Source organism: Oryctolagus cuniculus, chromosome 13 (assembly GCF_051225735.1).
Source record: "Oryctolagus cuniculus isolate XC-2025 breed Fujian yellow rabbit chromosome 13, ASM5122573v1, whole genome shotgun sequence".
Lineage (NCBI taxonomy): Eukaryota > Metazoa > Chordata > Mammalia > Lagomorpha > Leporidae > Oryctolagus > Oryctolagus cuniculus.
This window is the reverse complement of record NC_142879.1, coordinates 99,294,997-99,321,149: the sequence shown is the minus strand read 5'-3', so window position 1 is coordinate 99,321,149 and position 26,153 is coordinate 99,294,997. Positions and strand designations below refer to the sequence as shown.

At 39.4% G+C, this 26,153-nt stretch overlaps 1 protein-coding gene across 36 annotated transcripts in view; it reads left to right on the top strand.

Moving 5' to 3' along the window:
* The window catches only part of ZMYND11 (zinc finger MYND-type containing 11), a 129,354-nt gene that overhangs the window by 35,786 nt on the left and 67,415 nt on the right, over window positions 1-26,153 (top strand). For 6 of the 36 annotated variants that reach the window (XM_089311842.1, XM_070056016.2, XM_070056029.2 and 3 more), the window contains one exon: window positions 2,641-2,756. The exons of 26 other annotated variants lie outside the window; for them this stretch is intronic. The gene's annotated coding sequence lies outside the window, so the exon portion shown is untranslated. Of the gene's footprint in view, window positions 1-2,640; window positions 2,757-24,194; window positions 24,345-24,525; window positions 24,638-26,153 lie in introns of those variants that run through there. 4 more of the 36 variants (XM_089311840.1, XM_051835907.3, XM_070056017.2 and 1 more) reach the window with 4 other exon arrangements.

Genomic DNA, 26,153 nt, shown 5'->3' with positions numbered 1-26,153 from the left:
GTAATAGAGCTGTTGTCAAGAATGCGTATGTAGTCATAAGTTTCATTTGGTATTTTGCCTTTGAGTGGCTACATTCTAAAAAAAAAAATAATAATAAAGGCAACACAGTTTGTCCTGCATGAAACTAGTATATCCCAAACACTCTAAGTTACTTCTCTCTGTGGCTTGGTTCTGCTTGTTTCTGTTCTTCTATAGTTCTCTCAGTCATCTTTTCTTGTTGATGGTTTTCTTTGGGATTTATTTATTGAAGGAACTGGGTCATTTGTTCTGGTGGTTTCCTGTAGCCTGGCTTTTGCTAATCACAGCCCTGTATGTTTAATTTAACCTATTAATGGCTGCTCTGTATTTCATGGAAAGTAATAGTTGCATAAAAAGGCTTAGCATTGGCAGCCAGGTTATTTCATAGGTGATAATATATTTATCAGGAGGCATATACTGTTGATTGTTTCTTATTGTGATAAGAATAAGAATATGTGTTTAATTCTTTCTCCTTGTTTACTAGCTTTCTAAACAGCATGCTCTACTGATGACCAAGTAGTGTTTTAAAAAGTAGAACTTGGAATTCTATTCGTGCATAGTTGGCAGTCCATAGTTGGCTTGAATGACCCTCATGGTGCTCTAATTTTTTCATTGTTGAAAAATCCTCTGAATCTTGGCCCCTAAAGTTTCTTCCTTCTTTCTCATATGACAAGATTTTTCAGGCTAGTTTTGTACATATCTTGCCCTGGAATTAGAACCTCTGATTTCTCCATGGGCTCTGGCTTCTTTTCATTTTGAAATTGCATTTCAATAGCACTGCTAGGTTGGTCTTTCTTTCTTTGAGTACACAAAGCTAGGCAGTCAACATGCTTTTAAAAGATAAAAATCCCTCATAAATTCATATTGATATTTTACTTTTTAATTTATGGCTACTGGGCTTTCCTTAACTATTCCAATCTAACATCTTTATCTGTTTTCTGACATAGTGAGAATCATGATTCTCAAGGTTATGAATGATAAAATTTTAGAATAACATATAGTTACTCAGTTATTTTATCTAATATATAAAAGAATAAAATTTTACTGAAAAATATATACCACATATGTAGTTAAATTTTCATTATTATTTATGAGAGTACTTCAGAAAGTTTGTTGAAAATGGAATTAAATATATTCTGGTCTGGTGTTGTGGCACAGCAGGTTAAGCTGCCACTTGTGACACCAGCATCTAATTAGAGTGCCAATTTAAGTCCCTATTGGTCTACTTCCAATCCAGCTTCCTGCTAATGCCCCTGGGAGGACAACAGAGCTGGCCCAAGTATTTGGGCTTCTGGCTGTTGGCTTTGGCCTGGCCCTGACCTGGCTGTTGCAGCCATTTGGAAAATGAAGCAGCAGATGGAAGAGACCTCTCTCTGCCATGCGTGCACACACTCTCACTCTCGCTCTTCCTTTCAAATAAATAAATACATAAATAGCTTTAAAAAAAAAAGACAATATTCATTTTCCATGAATGTTTTGAAGACCACGTGTGAAAACATCTTGTTTAGTTTTTATTATTTGGGGGCCTCTAGTATGTTGGATCTTCTTTTCCTGTCTTTTGCATTTGAAATTTTCTGTTGAACTCTTTTTATCATTTTTCTTTTTAATAGTTTCTTTCTCTGCAATTTTGTTTATGACATTATCTACTGTGATTCACTCTTGCATACCTTCCAGTTTAGACTTCACTTCTAAAGTGACTTTCAAGTGTTTTCTAAGTTTTGAGTTTATCTAATTCTGTAGAGTTTTCATGTCTTCTACAATTTTCTTAATGTCTTTTCTGTGTTTTGAAATAGTGGGTTATAATTTTCTTGCAATCTGTAGGCATACCTTTCTAAAGTCCAAGCCCAGAGCTAAAAGCAATTTTAAAAATCCTTTTTAGTAGAGGAACTTTTTTCACGTGTGTATGTAACACTAGACATCAGAATCAACAGCAATATCCTCTTCAAACACAGGGTCCTTAGCATAGTAAGACTCATGCTGAGGTTGTACAAAGGAATTCCACAGGTAGAACTCGCAGCTTTTTAAAGCAGTGAAGTCTCGGATCCTGATAATTAATTTTGCTCCTTGGGACTGATAATACTGCCCTTATCTTTGTAATAAAATTAAGTCGAACAAATATGTTGATATTGTCTAACTTCCAAGCATAGTCTTAACCACTAGACAAAACACCTGTGCCTATCATCTGTATTTTATTATCCAATAACAAATGAGTTACATTTATTACTTCCTTTTCCTCTTTAATCCAAGCAAATTATTCACATCTAATTTTGATAATTATAATGTGGTATTTGGGGGCTGTAATTATTCTAAGTAATAGTTCTGACATAGTTTAAAGGCATGCTTTTGAAATAAGTATAGATTTTTTACTAGTCTGCACTAGCATTATTGGATGGATGCTGTGATTGGGGGAAGCCAGTTTATTCTAAATCACTTACTGGGAAAAACAACTGAAGTAGTTGTTTGTTTTTTTCCCATGTTGAGTAACTTTGATTTTGTGTTTCTGGAGGTGATTACATTGTGATTAGCATTGTGATTAGTCTACACTGGATTGCTAGACTAGTCCCATTGAAGTTAATGTTTCAGATTAGGGCTTCAATTAATTGCATGTATTGCTTACTTTAGGGTCAAATCTCAGTTAGAAAATGTGACCTCTGATCTCTTGTGACATGTTTGGCATTGAAATTTCTGAGTTCTCCTGGAATTCGCCTTGTTACTACAGATACACAAAAACCTAAACTGTAAGTCCTCTTTGTATGTAGGTTGCCATTGAAGTTACAAGTAGGTATGGATTCTTTGTTTCTTTGTTACAAATTAACTTTATGAAACCCAATTTCTAGTAGGTATTTATTGCAATTAAATTTTGCTCTGCTTCTCTGTCAGTTTCTATACCCTCATAAAATTTTTGGACAGGAGAAAAACAGCCATTAACAAAGTAATATCTTTGGAGTAAGTCAGTTTTAAAACCTACTAGTTGACATTGTACCGTTTATGTAATCCCATGGATTCTTTGCAGAATGATTCACCATATTCTCATTTCAGTCTTTATGGATTATCATATATTGATTAGATTGGCAAATACACCTTATCCCTGTCATTATTATTTTTCATAATAGCAGCCTTACAGAGGTAACTGATTCTGAATGACCACAGTCCATAGTGAGATTTTGCCATTGTGCTTAGTTCTTATGACACTCATTGTGCCTTGGATTAAATGTGAAATTTCTTTGCAGTTCTATAAAGGAAACATACTGACAAGGCACATAACAGTATAAATTTCCACTAAAGAATAGAACGGTAGTATGGTTCAGTGCCACGTGATGGCAGTGTACTGATAACACGTTAAGCCTTCTTTGAGGAGGGAATCACTGTGCGAGTTTGGAAGGCCCTGTGAAGGCAGAGAAGAGTTGCAGCATAGACTCTAGCTCAAGCAGAAGTGCAGGATGTTACAGGACGGTGGATAAAAAGGCAAAGCAGGCAAGGAGGGCCTTTAATGTTAGTAGTAAAACTTTTATCATATAGCTGGGGGGATAGAAAATATTATTTTTAAATAAAGAAATGGTAAAAGTAAAATGTACTCATTTTTCTTCTTCCCCAGCTGGATTGAATGGTCTTTTGAAATGTATTTTAAGACTGTCATCTCCTTTTCCTTGTCCTGGCCCAAATTTCCCCCTTTGTACTTTCCCACCTGTTCTTTTAGCCCCAGGTCCTGCTAGTCTGTTTCTTCCCATGATTGCTGTCAGAGATATGTTGCAAAAATGATGTTATCAAGTGCCTTCATTGTTTCAAACCCTTTTACTCTTGCCCGTGAAGGACACGTGCGAAACATTCTTTATCAGATTGCTTCACTGTTGTCAGCCTTTTTCTCTTGCCTGTGCGGAGGTGTGGCTCCCCTGGCCTTCTCTGCATCACCTCCTGCTCCTGCACACTCAGATTCCCCCTGGGCTCTCAGCCAGAGCCACTGTTTCCCACACTGCGGGATGCCTTCCTGGATCCCTTTTGTGATTGTCTTCTCAGCCTCACAGTGTATTCGTTTTTTTTTTTCTAAATTTTATGTCTGTCGTTCATAAAGGCCAAATACATAAGTAGGGTATTTGTTCAAAGCATTTGAAAATTAAATCCTAACATTTCTTTCTTGATTTTATACCTGGCTTCTTCCCACTCATTCCCGTTTAATGAAATGTTTCTCTGTCACCTGGGCACACTATGTTTTTGTTATTTTCCATTTTTGTATTATTAATGGACAAGATCATATCCATTCTTTTAGGATACAACTCAAGAATCATTTCTTTTGAGATTTTAATATATTCCTTATTATAAACATTCCTGATTCTCTTTTTCTCAGCTCTCTAGTAATAAATATATATGTACACGTACATACATGTGTGTATATATACTATATATGTCTTATGTGTTATATATAATAAATATATAAATACTTTATATACGTGTATAGTGCATATACACATGTAATTCATATGTCGTCAATCTTAAATAAGTTTGCTGATGAAAGATCAAAAAGATATTGTTTAAGTTTTGATTTTTTTACATTTTATTCATTGTAGTTTTACAATAACACATTTGTTCTCCGTATTGCAGAACATAATTGTTTTTAAATATTTTGTTTTAGTTATCAAAGCAACATAACTAAATTATAAGACATTTGGAAAATAGATAACAGAAAAATAAGCACATATAATTTCTCTACCAAAATTCAAATGAGGTACTCATTTTCATTCTTTTCCAACTATTTTTCATATGCATATTTGTTTTCTTAGTATTATTTAGCCTTTCTGTGTATTGCTGTAAGGTCACTGTAAATTATACATGTGCACTTATAATAGTTATAAATGTATATGCATAAATTATATTAGTATGATATTCCATCTGATGAGACTAAACCACAGTGTACCTGGGAGGGAAGGTAAGATAAACATTTACTATAAGCTTTACTTCTATTATCTTGTTTAGTCTAAAAACAACCACATAGGGTCAACTTTATTAATTTTGTTTTATGGATATCCAAAAAGAGAAGCAGAGAAATTAAGTAACTGGCTTAGGGTCGTACAGGTAGTAAGTTGTAGAGCTGGTGTTAGAACTAAGATCTCTGGTTTTAGAGGCCATATGTGTGTTCCACTACTCTGCTTTCATGTTGGTGCTGTGTCATCTCTTAAGTAACTCTAAGTGTTCCAGTTATACAAATAGTCAGTTATGATGTGGTGAAAGTTACGTGCAACTATACTAAGTACCGGGAATCATTTACTTAGAACTTACTAACTGCAAGGTACTGACTGGGCACTTTACCTTCATTGCCTTGTTTAGCTCTTACTATAACCCTATGGGTGAATGGTGTCATTTGCCTTTTTAAGTCATCATGCTCTTTGTTATATTCTAGGATAACATGGGTGTTTTCAGTTTTTTGACCATATGCCACATCTCCTTGCATTATAACTGAATTATTTTCTTACAATGGACACTCAGGCTCTCTAATTTTCTTTTGTCATAAATAACTATGCACTGATTCAACTTTTTCCTACAACAACTAGCAGTTTTTCTTTTTTTATGAGGAATTTGTTGGTGTGTGTGTATGTGTGTATCTATTTCTATATTGTATAATCTGTCTATCTACATATATCCAGAAAGAGAATTCCACCTTAATTGTAGGATATACATGACTTTAATTTGACTAAGCTTTCAAGAAAGGCTTTCTCCATCTATGCTTGTTAAGGCTATGAGCAACTTTTATTTTCCTATGTATCTGGATATACTTAACTTTCAGTTGCCCAAATTTTATCACCTAAATGGATGTATTGATTAACCTTTTTGTCTTTGTTAATAAGTGTAGTGTAGGCACTCTTGGTCTTCTCATAGGTTTTAGGCTTCATTTTCTGTGGGTGTCTGTTACTATCTGTTTACTTTCTATTGCAGTTTTTACCTTTTTCTGTTGATTTGCAGAAACATTTGTTGTTCTTGATGTTATTTCTGTAGGGAATCTATGCTTTTATTTATTTATTTATTTTATCAGGTAGAGTTATAGACAGAGAGAGAGACCTCCACTGCCTTCCCAGGCCACAGCAGAGAGCTGGACTGGAAGAGGAGCAACGAGGACTAGAACCCGGTGCCCAAATGGGATGCCGGTGCTGCAGGCAGGGGATTAACCAAGTGAGCCACGGTGCCAGCCCGAATCTATGCTTTTTTATTATATGTTTTTAAGGATTTATTTTATTTGAAAATCACAGATAAAGAGACAGCGAGAAAAAGAGAAAGGCTGGCACTGTGGCTCACTTGGCTAGTCCTCCGCCTGCGGCGCCGGCACCCTGGGTTCTAGACCCAGTTGGGGCACCGGATTCTGTCCTGGTTGCTCCTCTTCCAGTCCAGCTCTCTGCTGTGGCCCGGGAAGGCAGTGGAGGATGACCCAAGTGCTTGGGCCCTGCACCCATATGGGAGACCAGGAGGAATCACCTGGCTCCTGGCTTTGGATCAGTGCAGCGCGCCAGCCGTAGCAGCCATTTGGGGGGTGAACCAACGGAAGGAAGACCTTTCTCTCTGTCTCTTTCTCTCACTGTCTAACTCTGCTTGTCAAAAAAAAAAAAAAAAAAAAAGAGGGAGAGAGATCAATCTTCATCTGCTGGTTCACTCCCCAGATGGCAACAATAGTTAGGCCAAAGCCAGTAGACGGGAGCTTCTTCTAGGTCTCCCATGTGGGTGGCAGGATCCCAGATACTTGGGCCATCCTCTGCTGATTTTTTAGGGCATTAGCAGGGAGCTGGATCAGAAGTGGAGCAGCCAGGAAATGTACTGGTGCCTAGATCTGATGGCCACGTCATAGGCAGCAGCTTCATCCACTATGCCACAATGCTGACCCCAAGGACTCTTATGTTTTTTAAACATCTGTTCTTATTCAGTAATCTGTGTATTAATTTTTTCCATAGTGTTATTTGTTCATTAGGAATTTTTGATGTGGATTTGATCAAGTTATATTTGTTCAGCTTACTGTTTTTGCGTTTTTAAATTTTACCTAGGAAACCCTTCTTAAAAGGACCACAAGAATTTTCCCTGTATTTTCTTTTACTAACTTTGTAATTTTACTGTTCACAATCAGTTCTTTAATCTGTCTATGGTTTTGTTCTACATGGTAGGCAGGGACCTAGTTTGTTTTCTCTCTAGTGTGAGTCTGCACTATTTCTCAGAATTTAAGCCTGGCCGATGGGCACTTGGCACAGTGGTTAAGACTCCACTCGGGAGGCCCGCACCCCATCTTGGAGGGCCTGGGTTCAAGTCCTGCCTCAGTTCTGACCCCAGCTTTCTGCTAATGGTCCCCATGGGAGGCAGCCTGTGATGGTTTCCTGTTACCAGCATGGAGACCTGGCATTGAGCCCCCAGCTCCTCCCTTCAATCTGGCTCAGCCCCAGCTGTTTTGAGGGGTGAGTCAATAGATGAAAGATCTCTCCCACCCTGGGTTACTCTGAAAATAAACACATGGGATCTGTGTGTGTGTGTGTGTGTGTGTGTGTGTGTCTGTCTGCCTTTCAATTAAAATTTTTTAAAGACTTATTTATTTATTTGAAAGTCAGAGTTACCGAGAGAGGAAAGGCAGAGAGATCTTCTGTCCGATGGTTCACTCCCCAGATGGCTGCAACAGCCGGAGCTCCACCAATCCGAAGCCAGGAGCTTCTTCCAGATCTCCCACGTGGGTGCAGGGGCCTAAGGACGTGGGTGGGCCATCTTCTACTGCTTTCCCAGGCCGTAGCAGAGAGCTGGATTGGAAGAGGAGCAGCCGGGACTAGAACTGGCGCTCATATGGGATGCCGGCGCCTCAGGCTGGAGCATTAACCCGCTGAGCCACAACACAGGCCCCTCAATTAAATTTTTAAAAAGTCTTTAAATTTGAGAATCAAAACCTCTGTGGGACAGGGGACATGTTTTAGGAGCCCCCTAGCCTACCATATCATTTGTTTACTAGCAGTGCCATTTTTTGCCAATCTTTTGTTCCTGTAACCTTTTCCTCCCATGATGCAGTTTTTGTTTTGTTTTGTTTTGTTTTTGTATAAGGATCTCTTTTGTGTATGGGCGTATTCCAAACACCTGAATTAGTGATTAGCATATGCCATTCATTCAACAGTCTAGCAATATTGGTTGATTGCTAGGTGAATATTAGCTCTTTTCCTGCAGTGAGTTAGTCCTTCCCATAGAAAGTTTGAAATGTTTAATAGAATTAGTGTAATTCTAATATTTGTGCTTTTAATGAGCTTTCTTTTCCTGAAGAAATTATTTTCCTTCCATCCTTTGTATATTAATTCCCCTGTGTAAACACTATCTTAATCGAGATATGGAAAGTTTTCACCACCCAGAAATGTTCTCTGTCCTTTGTGGTCAATCTACTCTGACTCTAAGCTCCAGGTGTCACTGATTTGTTTCTTGTCACAGTGATGAGTTTACTGGTTTTAGAGTTTTATGTATATAAAGTTACATAGTATATTGCATCTTTAATCCAAAATTTCAAAATGTTCCAAAATTCAGAACTTTTTGTGTCATGTCAGATGTGTTAAAAAAGTTTCAGATTTCTGAGCATTTTGGATTTTAGATTTTCAAAGGGGCATGGTCAACTGGTAAAGTCCCTAGAAATATTCCAGAATCTCCCTAACCCCCCAAAGTCTAAAGCATTTCTCTTCCCAAGCATTTTGGAAAAGGGATACTTAGCCTGTACATCCTTTTCTATTGATAACTATTCTTGGTCTCAAATTGTGAGATTCACTTGCTAAAGTATACTGATAGTTCATTTCTTTTTATTGCTAAATTGTACTCTATTGTGTGCATATACAACAATTTAAAATCCATTCACCTGCTGGAATGTATTTTTTTTCCATTTGATGCATGTTGTGACAAGCTATAATGTGCTTTCATTTACAAATATAGGCATTGGTTTCAGTAAAATTGATAGGCCACATAATAACTGTATGCTTAACTTTATTAGAAATGGCAAAATTGTTGTTATAAGTCCACTAGCAAAGTAAGAGAATTCCAGTTCTCTACATTTCTTTCCAATTTCAGTGGATTTGTGGTAGAATCTCATCATGGTTCAAATCCCTCATGAGTAAAGATACTAAGCATCTTTTAATTTGATTATTGACCGTGACTCTTCCACAAATCATCCATTCCAGTTCTTTGCCTATGTTTTATTGAGTTTCTTTATTTCACTACTATAACTAAAGTTTTATAATGCAGTTGATAGATTCTGCATACAAGTTCACTGATGGATCTGTATATGTGTGGTTATAGAAGGAAAGAATGAAGGGAATGAGAATCAGTAGTTACAGGTATCAACTAAAATTTCTCTAGAATTATTAAAACATACCAATATTCAGATCTAGGAAGCTCGATATAGAAAAAATTAAAAACATCTAGAACACTGAGCCATATGATGGTGAAAATTAGAGAATTTAATAAAGGGAAGGAAAAAATCTTAAATGGAACCATTGATTTTTTTCTAAATAAAGCTATTACGCAGGTGTCATAGTTAGAATCAAAACTGACTTTTTAACTGCAGTGCTGGAATTCAAATGGCTGTGGAATAATGGCTTCAATGTTTAGTAAGAGAAACTAACAGCCTAGACATGTTTACCTTTCAAGGAGGAGGTTGAAATTAAGAGCTTGTTAGACAGAATTCAAGAGTAAAGAAATCCTTAATGATTCACATCAGGCAGGAAAAAAAGATCACAAATGAAAGCTCTGACATGAAAACTGTAGGGAGTGAACACTTGATATACTTGTGAGTAAAATTAAAATAATAGATATATGAAATCACATTTTACAAGATAAATAAGCTATAGAAATTGTAATACCAATGTCAGAATCAAGAAGCACCAGAAATGATCATCAAGAGTAGAATGGATAGTTGTATATTCATATAACAGACTATTATACTGCAGTAAAAATAAAGATAGCTTCACAGTTCAATATGGATTAATTTCAAACGCATACCAATGAGGAAAGGAAACAGATTACAAAAGAATACATGCAGAATGGTTCCATTTCTGTAAATTTTAAAAACTGGCAACACTAAATACTTAAAATGGTTTTTAAGGAGTGTATATACACAGGGCAAAATGAAGACAAAGAAGGGGAAATGGATCACACAAAGTTCAGAAAACTGGAAACTAGTGGTGGTACATGCCACAAGGATGGGTACATCCAGTGAGCGTCTGTCAGAATTGATCCCTTCTCTAAAAGTGGATTAACTGGTGTTTGTTTTCTTTTTCACACTAGGTAAATATTTTTAATACATCATTATGTATGTAATTTTTAATTTCCAATTTATTTGAGAGAGATAGAGATCTCCTATCCACTGGTTCACTCCCCAAATGCTAGCAGTGGCCACAGGTGGGCCAGACCAATGTCGGGAGCCAGGAGCACCATCCCTGTCTCCACATGAATGGTAGGGACCCAGCTAGTTATGCCATTACTTCTGCCTCCTAGGATCCTAGGATCGGCATTAGCAGAGGAGTGGAGTCAGAACTCAAACCTGGGCACTCCAGTATGGAATGTGGGCATCCCAACAGCTAGACCAAATGCCTATTGCATTTGTGTATATAAATTCTTCATTTAAACACTAAAAGAAGGGGCTGGCATCGTGGCATAGCAGGTTAAGCTGCCACCTTCAGGACCAGCATCCCATATGGGCACCAGTTCGAGTCGTGGATGTTCCACTTCCAATCCAGCTTCATGCTAATGCAGCTGGGAAAGCAGTGGAGGATGGCTCAAGTATTGGGCCCCTTCATGCATGTGGGAGATCCAAAAGGAGTTCCTGGCTCTTGCCTTCAGCCTGGCCAGCCCTGGCCTTTGGTGCCATTTGGGGAGTGAACCAGTGGATGGAAGACTCCCCTCCTCCGGCCCCCTGTGTAACTCTGCTTTTCAAATAAATAAAATAAATTGTGTTTAAAAAAACACTAAAAACGAAGTAATTGGGAGGTATAAAAATTTGTTGGGGAAATAGTTGATAAAGAAGGGTAGGGTGAGTTGAACGTGGAAATGAGGATTAATTACTAGGCTTTTTCTAATCATAGTTTACTGTCAGGGAAACCTGCCTTGTATGTCCAGATATGTATATCTGAATCACATTCAGGCATATTGACAACTCATTCCACTATGTTTTAAGTGAACAAGTCAGTGATAATCATTCTTTAAGTTAATTGTTTTCTTTTAAGTTATTTCTCTTTTCTTTCACTGAAGAATATTCTATGCCAGATCATCAGACTGAAAAATGGTCTTACATGAAAATAGCATTATTTATATGCTGTATGTCTGTGAATATTCCTGTTACTACTATGGAAAGTGCATTCTGCTAAATATTATTTCTGAATAGAATTCTGTTGTTATAAAGATGAATTTTACATAAAATTGAAAAAAGACGGCATAGTTATTTTATTTTCAATTATTTTTCTCCAATAAACTAGATAAAAAGTACCATTTTTATATCTGTAACCATTTTTATATTGTAACCATTTTTATATCTGAGTTTAAAAATAATTGTGATGCAACAGATTAAATTGCCATTTACAATGCCAGCATCCCATATCAGAGTGCTTGTTCGAGTCCCTGCTACTCCATTTCTGACCCAACTTCCTGCTAATGTGCCTTAGAAGGCAGTGAAAAATAATGCAAGGACTTGGGCCCCATGTGGGAGACCAAGATAAATTTCCAGGCTCCTGGGTCCTGTTTTAGCCTGGCCCAGACCTGGCTGTTGCAGTCATTTGTGGAGTGAACCAACAAAGGGAAGATCATTCTCTCTCTCTCTCCTTTCTCTCTCTCTCTCTCTCTCTTTCTCTCTCTCTCTCATACGTGCAAGCTCTCTGTGCTGTGCTTTTCAAATAAATAAAAAAGACTTTATAAGTGAAAAGTAGAAGATTAAAAAAGTTGTCATGATTTGAAAAGAATATAGAAATTGATGTTTTGAAAAAGCCTACTATTTTCAGTTACTCATTTTTGAAAGAATCTATACAAAAAATTAGTAGGTTATACATCATAGAATTTGCTAATCATTGAAATTTTCTCTTACAGATCTGTTGAAATAGATTGTGTACTAATTATATGCTGAGCACTGTAGAAAATAAAGTTAGATTTGACTTAGGGCCAGAAAATATATATAAAAAGGAAAAATATTTTCAATAATAGAATTCAGTTTTAACATAAGATTGTAAACACTTGATTTCATTATGATATATATTAATTCATATTTTCAATTACTGGAGAATGGAAAAAAGAAGAAAAGAGAATGTCTGTAACTGGGGTAAGATTGAAGCATTCTGCTGGTAAACCAAACAGTAAACCAAACAGTCAAGAAGACATCTTTCCTCTTTGCATCAAGGAGAAAGAATGGACAGCATTTAATTTGTGTGCGTGTGTACATCTGCTTTGCATTCGTGTATGCATATCAAATAAATAGACTTACGAGGCCGGCGCCATGGGGCACTAGGTTAATCCTCCGCCTGTGGCGCTGGCATCCCAAATGGGTACCGGTTCTAGTCCCGGTTGCTCCTCTTCCAGTCCAGCTCTCTGCTGTGGCCTGGGATAGCAGTGGAAGATGACCCAAGTGCTTGGGCCCTGCACCCATATAGGAGACCAGGAAGAAGCTCCTGGCTCCTGGCTTCGGATCAGCACAGCTCCAGCCGTTGCGGCCATTTGGAGAGTGAACCAACGGAAGGAAGACCTTTCTCTCTGTCTCTCTCTCACTGTCTAACTCTACCTGTCAAATAAATAAATAAAGTCTTTAAAATAAATAAATAGACTTTGCTTATTTTATTAAATCTGCATCTGTTTCAAAAGCATTTGGGGAACACTTGAAAAAAATATGTAAAATACGGGAAGGTAATTTGTATTACATGGAAATGAGAAGAATGAGGAAAAGAAAAAATGAAGTTTAGGATTTAAACAGAATCAGGAGTAAAGCTAATACAAGAAATCTTCTAAATACACATCATTGGGGCCCATATTGTGACACAGCAGGCTAAACCACTGCTTGCGGTGCCGGCATCCCACGTTGGAGTGCTTTTACCAGTCCTGGTTGCTGCAATTCCAATCCAGCTTGAATATTTCAAAATATTTTACAATTCATGTATAGTTTTTTTTTAATGTATATTATCTTTTTTAAAAAATTAATTATTTATCTGAAAGGCAGATTTACTGAGAGAGAAAAAGCAATCTTTTTTTTTTTTTTTTTTGACAGGCAGAGTTAGGCAGTGAGAGAGAGAGACAGAGAGAAAGGTCTTCCTTTTGCCGTTGGTTCACCCTCCAATGGCCGCCACGGCCGGTGTGCTGTGCTGATCTGAAGCCAGGAGCTAGGTGCCTCCTCCCAGTCTCCCATGTGGTTACAGGGTCCAAGAACCTGGGCCATCCTGTGACCCTCCCGGGCCATAGCAGAGAGCTGGACTGGAAGAGGAACAACTGGGACAGAACCGGCGCCCCAACCAGGACTAGAACCTGGGGTGCAGGTGCCACAGGCGGAGAACTAGCTAAGTGAGCCACAGCACCGGCCAGAAGTAATCTTTAATCCACAGGTGCTGACAGCAGCTGGACTAGGCTGAAGCTAGTAGGCAGGAACTCAGTCCAGGTCTCTCATGTGTGTGGCAGGGATCCAAGTACCTGAGCTGTAACCTGCTAGCTCCCAGGGAGCACATTAGCATGAAGCTAGAATTGGAGGCAGAATCTGATATGGGATATGGACCTCCCAATTTGGGTCTTAACCCTTGTGCCAAATGCCCACCCCCATAGCTATTTCTGGTACAACTAAGACCATAAAGAAGCTCCTAGGATTTTCAGAAAGTTTACCATTTTCTGGTTGTTGGAAAGCTCAAGTTAGATGGCAGTAGTCCTGTGTCTTTTTTTAAGACTTATTTATTTGAAAGTCAGAGAGAGAGAGAGAGATCTTCTGTCTGCTGGTTCACTCCCCACATGGCTGCAACAGACAGGGCTGTGCTTTGGCTAGCAGGGGCACAAGCACTTGGGCCACCTTGACTACTTTTTTTCCCAGGCCATTAGCAGGGAGTTAGATCCCAAGTGGAGCAACCAAACAGGAACTGGTGCCCATTTGAGATGCCAGTGCTGCAGGTGGCAACTTTATCCACTACCTTAGAACCCCGGCTCCTGGTCCTATGTCTTGAGTTCTCTGGTTTAGATTTCAGGGGCAATTTTAATTAAAATGTTCTTGTTACATAATAAAGTATATGTCAAACAATATACTCTTTTTTTTTTTTTTTTTTTTTTTTTTTTTTGACAGGCAGAGTGGACAGTGAGAGAGAGAGAGACAGAGAGAAAGGTCTTCCTTTTGCCGGTGGTTCACCCTCCAATGGCCGCCGAGGCCGGCGCTGCGGCCAGCGCACCGCGCTGATCCGATGGCAGGAGCCAGGAGCCAGGAGCCAGGTGCTTTTCCTGGTCTCCCATGGGGTGCAGGGCCCAAGCACTTGGGCCATCCTCCACTGCACTCCCTGGCCACAGCAGAGAGCTGGCCTTGAAGAGGGGCAACCGGGACAGAATCCGGCGCCCCAACCGGGACTAGAACCCGGTGTGCCGGCGCCGCAAGGCAGAGGATTAGCCTAGTGAGCCGCGGCGCCGGCCAAACAATATACTCTTGATTGAATCCTTTTTTTCCAACCAAAAAGTAAATCGACCATAAACCTAATAATATATTTCCGTTTCTGATACGAGGCAAATACTTTAGTTTTGAACCAATGGTACTTTTTGCATCATTACACAGATTTGTCATTTTTATTAGCTGTATCATGGTAATAAACTCATAAGGTCTTATAAAAATCAATAAACTTTTTTGAGATACTTCTAATTTAATAATGTAAAAACATTGAAACACTCTGTAAGTTGTATACTTCATTAATGAAATTAAGAGTTTGAATTTGAAATATTCCCCTTTTATAAAACAGAAGCTGTGTGAACTATATATAAGTAGTGCTAGGTGTCACAGGAAGAATACTTGTTTCCCCAAATGAAAACCTGACCTGTTTTAAAAATGATGTCTTATTCTCCACCTAGTTTAAAATAACTTAAAGTTTTTCTTTGCTAATTTTAATTAAAGACATTGCATGTATAATAGTGGTCAAAATCAAAGGTAGTTATAGTATGACATTTGGAGTTATATTTTCTGAAGAAAAATTTTTGTAATGCCTTTATTATTTAATGAAAATTAATGGAGAAGAGTTTTTTTATTAATCGCCATCAAATCTTCAAAGTAGTTTTCTATTCAGTGAACACAATTATTTTTATTGGCTTAAAAATGAGAAAAACTAAGACTCAGCAGTTATGATTAAGCTGTAATTAGGAAAATGATATGAATGCAAGAAATTTTACCTCTGCTTTGTTTTTTTTTTTTCCTGTGAAGAATAAAGAGTTCTGTGCATAGTATTTATAGAATGAGAACTAAAGAAGGAAGATTATTATACTCAATCCCAGGACTTGAAAACAAATAAAAAATTAACTTGTATATTCCTTGTTCTCTCAAATCCTTTATGTCTTTTGTAATTATTCCCAGATGTCTCTGAAATACAGATTGGACAGACACATAGATAGAAACATGTAGAAGATCTTGGGTAATGTCTGGTGTACCACCAATTTCAGCTTACCTTAGTCTAATCAGGAATTGACATGACTTAGAGCTGGACTGTAATGTCTAAATGGACTAATCTCTAGCTAAAGTATGTGGGTTTTTATCATCTCTCCCTTTTTGGAGTGCCTGCATTACAATTTTTGTCTCCCTGGTCCTGTGAAGTTGATTGACTTCTGATCCTTTCAGTTGCTTCTTCCAGAATTGGAAGATGACCCTAAATGAAATGAACTATGCTTCAGGATTTTTTTGGGGGGGGTGGGTGAGGGAGTCCTAGTTCTCAGTGGAAGGACTGAGCTGAATAAACTAAACAACCTTTAATGGTAGCAGAACACAATGTCCTGCTCTGTTTGTATGTGTAGATATGTATGCATGTAAATAACTTTAAATCTTAACCTTCTCCATATTGTAACATGAACATTTTCTCATACCATTATGTTTTTTAAAACAGTAATTTTATTAGCTGCATAGAATTCTGAATGGATATACCATATCTTATTTTACTATTACATTTAAAGCCTTTCTGTATGAAACTTCATGATGTGGGGAACGTTTTTCCACTTAAAGCATTTTCTTTATCCCAAATGATTTCCTTAGAAGTGGAATTATTGTCAAGATAGAATGATTTGTAAGGCTGTTATATAATGCTGAACTGCTTTTCAGAATGGACTTTGCATAACCATGGGTTTAGGTGGCTATCTTGATGTGCAAGAACACTTCAATCAGTTCATGCAAAATGGAATTAAAAGACAAATATAGTATGGTGTAAAAAAGTTTTGGAGATCCATGCATGGTGTTTGCATAATAAGAACTTTCTTAGCCAGAACTAAGAATAATAATTTTAAATATTTTGCTAATATAACAGCAGAAAATAGTTTTCTTATTTTACTTTTATGTTTTAAGGGCATAAGCTTTGAATCATATTTGTTGTAAATGTTTTTCCATTTTATTTACTTTTAATTTGCAGAAAGGAAGTTAGTGGTAATTGTTCCAGAGGCTGTAAACAAATGGGCTTCTGGTGTGTATGTCATTAGCAAGTTCTTTTCCAGTCAGACATTTTGTGTAGTTAGATATTTTATATTTTCTCCTTCTGTCACTACGATAGCTTTGATTCTCAGAAAGTATTTTAGCATTAATAGATTACATCAGTGTTCACTTATATTTCTGTTTTGAATTTTATGATTCTGTTATTTTCACAAGTCTTTTGATCAGCCTCAAGCATTTCACTGGGCCAGTTGTTGTACTGAGATTGTAAGGCAGGACAGACTTATAAGGTGTTTGTCCAGATTACCCAGAATACACTTAAAATAATTTTTTTATTACCATCAAAATTGTAAAATTCTCTCAGACCTCTAGACTTCATGAATGCTGTGAAAATGCTGGCAAGGGGACGAGAGGACATTACAGATAGTCCTTACATGTTTTAGTTAGCAGGAAGCCTATCACTGCTGTGTGGAGGTTCATTCTTTCACATCATGAGCCCATGTTTTCATCAGTGTGCTCATCTTCCAATATATCCATTTCTAACTACATGCCAGAAGTTTCTCAGATTTAATTCTTGTTAGAAGATTTAAGGATAGAGAATTATTTTCAGGAAATATGACTCATGAGGTTTTTTTTTAGTAGCCAAGTTAAGTAAACATTGGCACATGGGCGGTTACCATTAATTCTGTGTATGGAGGTGGGGTGGCTGAGAGAAAAAGAGAGACAATGAGTGAGTGTGTGTGCATGAGAGTGCATCTTGGGACATGCAGAATTATCTCAGAGGAGGTGAAACAACGGAGGGTTTTACAACCTGTTGCTTGGATGCACTTCAGTGCTTAGCAGCAATTGGAAAGAGTATCCTGGGAAAGAGAGGACGACTCTAGGACTTCAGATGTTAGGAAGATTACAGGAATGGAAATGGGTAGAATGTGAGAAAAAAGAAAATTGTTTTAAAAATGCAAAGACATTTACACACCATTCCATGACTTAGTGTATTTAAGTGAAATTAAAGTGGCAGACTAGAAGTCCACTGTAAATAGGTCTCAAGTGCAGAGGGCTGTTTTTACCTCCTTGTTGGCAGAAGAAAAAGTCCTTGTGATGGGTTAAATAGCTTATATGAAAATGGGAGTCCAGGAGTACCTGTCTCTAGAATTATTAACACAAGTATTTTTACTTGAAGCCCTCTGCCTGGGTATTTGATGATTTAAAAAAGTGAAGAATCAATTGGGATCTATTAGTATATTTGAGGTATCATATAAATCATTCAACCTTCAGAATTTATTTATAATTAATTCAAGACAGTCTTAAGTCTTGTCATATACTTGGCCCATAATACTCAGTGGGATCACGTTTTTCCTTTATTATTCAATATTTACAAAGATCTGAGTCAGGGTAACCTTTATCTTTACTTTTTAAGAAAAACAAATGGGAATCAGCCTCTTAAGAACATAGCAACCTTTTTTTTTTTTTTTTTGACAGGCAGAGTGGACAGTGAGAGAGAGAGAGACAGAGAGAAAGGTCTTCCTTTTGCCGTTGGTTCACCCTCCAATGGCTGCCGTGGCCAGCGCACCGCTGATCCGAAGCTAGAAGCCAGCTGCTTCTCCTGGTCTCCCATGCTGGTGCAGGGCCCAAGGACCTGGGACATCCTCCACTGCACTCCCGGGCCATAGCAGAGAGCTGGCCTGGAAGAGGAGCAACCAGGACAGAATCCGGTGCCCCAATTGGGACTAGAACCCAGGGTGCTGGTGCCGTTAGCCTATTGAGCCGTGGCACCGGCCTTTTTTTTTTTTTTTTTTTTTTTAAAGAACAGGAGAGTAAGTAGGGAAAGAATACATAAAATCACTTACTGTATTCTTAGGGGGGATCAATATTCTCAGGAAGCACTCCCTTTTCATTCGTTTTCAGCATCACTGCTGTTCTTACATTCTAGTTGGGAGTATTCCTTCAGCCACACTGTTCTGATCCTTATCCCCTGCTCTTCAATATACATCTTTGACGTCCTCAGAGACCAAGATAACCAGAATATATTGCTTGAAGTGACTTCAGTTGTCTTTGAACTAAGAAAATTGAGTCCAGTGTTATTACTAAAGAGAAAGTAAAACTCTTCTTTTATTGTGTCTTAATTCATGCTCTAAAGTCGTTTAAGCAAATAGCCAGTAAGAAGACCATTTGTGTGAAGAAAGCATTTAGATTAAAAAAGATCAAGGAGGGGTAGACATTTGGTGCAGTGGTTAACACTTGGGAAGCCTGTGTCCTATAGTGGAGTGCCTGGGTTTGAGTTCTGGCTCTCCTCCTAATATCAGGTTCCCTGAGGTAGCTAGTGATGGCTGAAGTATTTGGCTTCCTACTATCCATGTGGGAGTTCTGGATTGACTTCTAAAGTCTTGCCTTTGGCCTGTACTGGCCACTGCTGTTATGGCCATGAACTAGTGGCTGAGTGATTTGTGTATGTGCATGTCTTTCAATTAACTTGTGTGTGTGTCTTTCAACTAACTTAATTAAATAAATTTGGGGGCCCGGCACTGTGGCTGGTATTTGGGCCACGGTTTGAGTCCCTGGCTGCTCCACTTCCAATCCAGCTTCTCTGCTATGGCCTGGGAAATCAGCAGAAGATGGCCCAAATCCTGGGGCCCCTGCACCCACATAGGAGACCCAGAAGAATCTGCTGGCTCCTGGCTTCAGGTCAGCTCAACTCCAGCCAATGTGGTCATCTGGGGAGTGAACCAGCAAATGGAACACCTCTCTTTCTTTCTGCCTCTGCCTTTATGTAACTCTGCCTTTTAAATAATTAAATAAATCTTTAAAAATAAAAAAAAATTTTTAAATATTAGGAAATAAGAAAATGTCTTTTTTTTTTTTTGACAGGCAGAGTTAGACAGAGAGACAGAGAGAAAGGTCTTCCTTCCAGTGGTTCACCTCCCAAATGGCTGCTACAGCTGGCGGGCTGCCTCGATCCAAAGCCAGGAGCCAGGTGCTTCCTCCTGGTCTCCCATGAGGGTGCAGGGCCCAAGCACTTGGGCCATCCTCCACTGCCTTCCTGAGCCACAGCAGAGAGCTGGACTGGAAGAGGAGCAACGGGGACAGAACCCGGCGCCCCAACTGGGACTAGAACCTAGGGTACTGGCGCCGCAGGCAGAGGATTAGCCAAGTGAGCCGTGGCACCGGCCAATAAAATGTAATTATATTTTTGTTTAAATGAACCAGCAAGCTTGGTCTGCGAAGGAGTATTGTCAGTAAAAGATATATTTATCAAAATCCTATAGCAGCCGGCACCGTGGCTCACTAGGCCAATCCTCCGCCTGCGGCGCCGGCACACCGGGTTCTAGTCCCGGTCGGGGCGCTGGATTCTGTCCCGGTTGCCCCTCTTCCAGGCCAGCTCTCTGCTGTGGCCAGGGAGTGCAGTGGAGGATGCCCCAGGTGCTTGGGCCCTGCACCCCATGGGAGACCAGGAGAAGTACCTGGCTCCTGCTATTGGATCAGCGCGGTGCGCCGGCCGCAGCGTGCCAGCCTCAGCGGCCATTGGAGGGAGAACCAACAGCAAAGGAAGACCTTTCTCCGTCTCTCTCTCTCTCACTGTCCACTCTGCCTGTCAAAAAAAAAAAAAAAAATCCTATAGCAAGCATTGTGTTTGTATTTATATTTGCCAATTTATATTGATAAAATATATCTACCATTAACCATCTTCAAGTAGCAAAGTCTAAAATAGAAATATACCCACTGTTGCTACCTACGGTGTGTATTTTACTAGAAGGCATAATTAGATTGATAAGAACATCCAAGTTCAATAGACTTTACATACAGACTTACAACAAATGAGAGTTTAATAATGTTGCTCAACAGAAATGACCAACCAGAAAATACTGTATTAAAGAAAATCCTTTTTTCAAAAGAAACATAAGCACTATCTAAGAAAAGCCCAATAGGTAGGCAAGGATTTTATGGAGAAAAATCCTGACACTGTATTAAAGACATAGAAGATTATGTAACTAAATGAGCAGACGTACCAAGGTCATCAGGAGAAAGACTGTATTGTGTTGTATTTCTTCTCCTTAAGTATTTTCATGGGTGTTAGCAAACTGATCCCAAGTCACTATGGGTGAATGAATGACCAAGAAAAGCTATGATGAGTTTGCAAAGGAAGAACTGCCCAAGGTTAGCAAGCTTGTGTGGGAAAAAGGAACTTTTCATATGTTGCTGGAGGGATGATAAATGGTAGATAATTTTTAATTTTATTTTTTATTTTTTTAATTTTATTTGAAAGCAGAGTGAGGGAACCAGAAAGAGACCTCCCATCCCTTGATTTACTCCCTAAATGCCCAGGTCAGGCCAAAACCAGGAGCTGGGACATAAATCCACATCTCCTATGTGTGTTCCAAGTACTTGAGCCCTCACCCTGCTTCTCAGGTTGCACATTAGTAAGAAGCTAGAATGGGGAGTGGAGCCCATACTCTAACCCAGGTACTCCACTGTGGGATGTAGGTATCCCAAGCTGTGTCTAAACTACTGTGCCAAATGCCTGCCCGGATAGCTGCTTTTTTGAAATAAGCATATTTTTAGTTAATAGGAGAAGCCTTTAAAAGTATGCAAACTGCATATTTTGAAGAACTATGGGTTTTTCAAATTTTTGCACCAAAATAAGCTTAAATGTTAAAATATTTTCCACCTATTCCTGGCCCCATGGGCCACTCTTTTCATTGCTTCTGGAAAGAATATATCTCTGGAACTCTTCAGTACATATACAAATATAGCTATGCAGTGTTTTTAAGAAATAGCATCTTCTACCCTGATTTTTTTGGAAACATATCTTACAGCATGTGTCAGCTTAACACCTATAATACCATTTTCCTTCTTATGAAGTCTATATAATAAGCCTTGGTGTGGTTGTACTTGTATGCATGGATTTTTAAAAATTGAACCAAAATAAACTTGTATTTTAATTCCAATTTCCATTAACTTGTTAAAATAGCTTCATGTTACAAATTATTTAACCAGAATAGTTCTCCAGAGTTTTATTTAGATGGCTTCTAATATTTTCTTGCTGCCAACGATGCTAAAATGATTTTCCATTTTTGTACATATATTATTTTGACACGTCTAATTAAAGGATAAATTCATTTTTTAAAGAAAAGATTTGTATTTATTTGAAAGGTGGAGTTACAGAGAGAGAGGTCATCCATCTGCTGGTTCACTCCTCAAATGGCCACAATTGCAGGGATAGGCCAGGCCAAAGCCAGGAGCCATGAGCTTCTCCTGGGTCTCCCACGTGGTGCAGGGGCCCAAGGCCTTGGGCTATTTCCCACTGCTTTCCCAGGTGCATGAGCAGGGAGCTGAATCAGAAGTACAGCAGCCAGGACTGTAACCCATGTAGGATGCTGGTGCTGCAGGTGGCGGCTTCACCCACAATGCCACAGTGCCAGTCCTTAGCAGTAGAATTGTTGGATTAAAGGCTAGTACATTTCTATTTTTGGCAAATAGTATCAAATTGTTCTCCACAGAAGGAGTACTAATTCAGGTTCCACGAGTGATGTGCTTCCCAATGAAGTATGGATTATAAGTCTTTGTGTATTTATGAATCTCACAGATACAAAATATATTACTACAGGTTTAGCTTCTCTAATCCAAAATACATATACTCCAAAGTCTGAAATTTTGGAATGCCAGTATACTACAAGTGGAAGTTTCACACTTGACCCCATGTGACAAGTTGCAGTCAAAATACAGGCTCACTAAAATATTTAATAATATTACATTCAGGCTATGTGTATAAAGTATGTATAAACCTTGTGTTTAGATTTGAATCCCATCATCAAGATATCTCATTATATATATATGGAAATATTCTAGAATCTGGAAAAATCTAAAATCTGAAAAATGTCTGGACTCAAGCATTTCAAATAAAGGATACTCAAACTGTGTAACAGCTCCACACCTGTTTCTGATAGGCAGAATTGGTGAGGCTATGCTGTGAAAACAAGCCACCTATTCACTTCTTCGGGAACATAAAGGTTTTTTGTTTGTTTGTTTGTTTGTTTTGTTGGACAGGCAGAGTTAGTGAGAGAGAGAGAGACAGAGAAAGGTCTTCCTTCCAGTGGTTCACCCCGCAAAGGGCCGCCACCGCCGGCGCACTGCGCCAATCCGAAGCCAGGAGCCAGGTGCTTCTCCTGGTCTCCCATGCGGGTGCAGGGCCCAAGCACTTGGGCCATCCTCCACTGCACTCCCGGGCCACAGCAGAGAGCTGGCCTGGAAGAGGAGCAACTGGGACTAGTACCCTGAGTGCCAGCGCCACAGGCGGAGGACTAGCAAAGTGAGCGGCGGAGCAGAGTGAACATAAAGGTTTTTTTGTTTGGTTGGTTGGTTGGTTGTTTTTTTTTTTTTTTTTTTTACAGGCAGAGTGGACAGTGAGAGAGAGAGACAGAGAGAAAGGTCTTCCTTTTGCCGTTGGTTCACCCTCCAATGGCCGCCGTGGCTGGCGCGCTGTGGCCGGCGTACGGCACTGATCCGATGGCAGGAGCCAGGTACTTATCCTGGTCTCCCATGGGGTGCAGGGCCCAAGCACCTGGGCCATCCTCCACTGCACTCCCGGGCCACAGCAGAGAGCTGGCCTGGAAGAGGGGCAACCGGGACAGAATCCGGCGCCCCAACCAGGACTAGAACCCGGTGTGCCGGCGCTGCAGAGGATTAGCCTAGTGAGCCAGCGCCGGCCCGGACATGAAGTTTTAAAATACGGACATTTTGAAGTTTCTTGGTATCGCAGCACATGAATTTCATATTTAGACCATGGTCTCATTCCCAAGATACCTCATTGTGTCTATGCAAATATTTTGAAATCCAAAAAATTTCAGAATGGAATCCTTCTGATTCCAAACATTTCAGATAATGGATACTCAATCTGTATAAGCAGGAGTTCCTTCTATATTAGGAATCTGTAGCACTTGTTAGGTGTTTTGCGATATGTAGATGAATCTGCCAGCTTGTCATGTGTACTTTAACTTCAGGTTTTGTTTTTTGTGTTTGAAATTGAGTCCTACAATGCCTTCAGGGTTTCTTCTCACCATCAGTGTGAGAAACTGTCCAGTGTTTTTGTTCTAATAATTTTGTGATTTTGTTTTTCATATTTAAACGTGATCTAAAATTTAGAGGTGCAGACTAAAGTAGTGTACCATCATTATTTTTTCTTGTCTCCATGGCATACATTAATTAATCAGTATTTCCAAGAACACTTGCAAAATGCCATCTTTGTCAGAATTCCTGCCCCACCGGCTGCTCTGCTGCACTGTTCATCCCACACATCCGCCTCGGTGGAGCCCCTAGCCTTAGCGCTGGCGCCGGATCACTGGCGTGGGAAAGCCACCGTCACACGTGGCTGCGGACGCCAGCTAAGATCACCCCCGACAACTTAGAGGAGGAGGAAGTTGCGGAGGAGGCAGAGGACGGAAGCGATGCCCCTGCTAATGACTGCTAGTGAGGGACGCGGTAGATGAAGAAGGTAGAGCAGGAAGATGTGGAGACGTAGGTGAGGCGGCTGAGGCGGCTACAGAAGTTATCACCCAACTGACTAGCCAGGAAAGGCACCGCCAGACTGGGAAAAAGGGCTCCACTTCCTGTCGGGGGGCGGGAACCGCGTCAGCTTCCGCCCAGAAGCCCGCCCCCCGCGACCGGCGACGCCTTCGCCCTGCCTCGGCGCCGGAGGGTCGAGTGTTCCGCAGAGCGTGAAGGACAGAGAACCGAAACCTGAAAGGTTTTGCGCTTTTGGAAAAATAAGAGTACTTTTAAGAGGAGGATTTATTTGTGCTTTCGATTTACGTGTTGTGTTTGTGTGCGCGGCAGCGGTTGGCCGTCCTTAATCTCGGTCAAGGCGGCCTGCGGCGGGTTCTCCGCCCGCTTCTCGTTGTGTGACCGTGGTCATTCTGTGCCCCCAGGAGGAAAAAAAAACTTGTAAAAAACGCGAAAATTATAACAAAGGTTATTCCAGGCTCCCTAGAAACTTCGTATATGTGGTTAGCTGTGCTGTATTTGGTTTGTAGGAGACGGGTAAGACTAAAGATAAAATTTTGATTTACCCCTTATCCTTTTTGTTCTGTGAAGTTGCTGTTTATTTATTTTGTCCTGTTTGATGCATGTATGAAACAGTGTTCTCCAACAATAAGTTGGAACTTCATTTTGCTGGTTTGTTGCCCCCCCCCCAAAGAAAACACATATAATTCCCATGTGTTCATATTTCGCATCATAGCATTTCAGAATTTTCTTTGTTCAGATTTTGCCACATCTTCTATTTATTGCGAGGAATTTTGTTTTTCTTGTTGCTGATGTAAGCAATAGAGGTCTTTTAAATCTAACTGGTTTTTAGATGTATATATAAAGTGTTGTTAATTTTACTGTTAATTTTCCCCCAAGTTGTTGATTGAATTGTTTATTTAAAAATAGCACATGAGCTGATTGTTTTATGGTTTCTAGATTTGCAGATTGCAAATGATGATTGTTTTCATCCTTACCACCTTTTATACCTATTTCATCTGTGTGGTTAACATTTGCGGAGTGGTAAAGAAAATTGATAGCAATACATGTCTGAATATTTATGATTAAGAAGTATTTACTTGGCCGGCACCGTGGCTCACTTGGTTAATCCTCCGCCTGTGGCGCCTGCATCCCATATGGGCGCCAGGTTCTGGTCCCGGTTACTCCTCTTCCAGTCCAGCTCTCTGCTGTGGCCCAGGAAGGCAGTGGAGGATGGCCCAAGTGCCTGGGCGCCTGCACCCCATGGGAGACCAGGAGGAAGCACCTGGCTCCTGGCTTCGGATCGGCACAGCACCGGCTGTAGCAGCCATTTGGTGGGTGAACCAATGGAAGGAAGACCTTTCTCTCTGTCTCTCTACCTCTATTTCTGTCAAATACATCAAAAAAAAAATATTTACTCAGTCTTGTTTTGTTAGGGGCTGCTTGTTGAATTTTAGTAAATATCAAGATTAACAGAATTTTTTGTTTGTTTGTTTTTTCTGCAAGTGGGATGAACTGAGTTATATATAGTTTTTATACATCTTATATGTATATAGCCATATATATTTTAGATTTATTTATTTATTTACTTACTTATTTAGTTGAACGAGCTAGAAAGAGGGAGAGACAGATATCTTTCATCTGCTATTTCATTTTTCAAGTGACCACAGTGGTCAGGGCTGGACCATGCCGAAGCCAGGAGCCAGAAGGTTCTTCTGTGTCTCCAACATGGGTAGTAGGGGCCCAAACACTTAGGCTTTCCTCTGCTGCTTTCCCAGGCACACATATGGGATATTGGCATTGAGGGCAGCAGCTTAAACCACTATGCCAAGAGGCTGGCCCCTATATTTTTAGATTTCTTAAGTCTTCATTTCATTCCTGGAATTAAACTTGATATAGTGTTCTGATATTTCAACATATTAATGTATTAGTATTTATTAATTTATATTGAATAGTAGACCATATTTCACTCCTGTGAAAGCTACCTTTTCTATGTTTTTCTTTTAAGTTACTAGTTAATTATATTAAAGGCAATGATCTTCGTTCTAGTTTA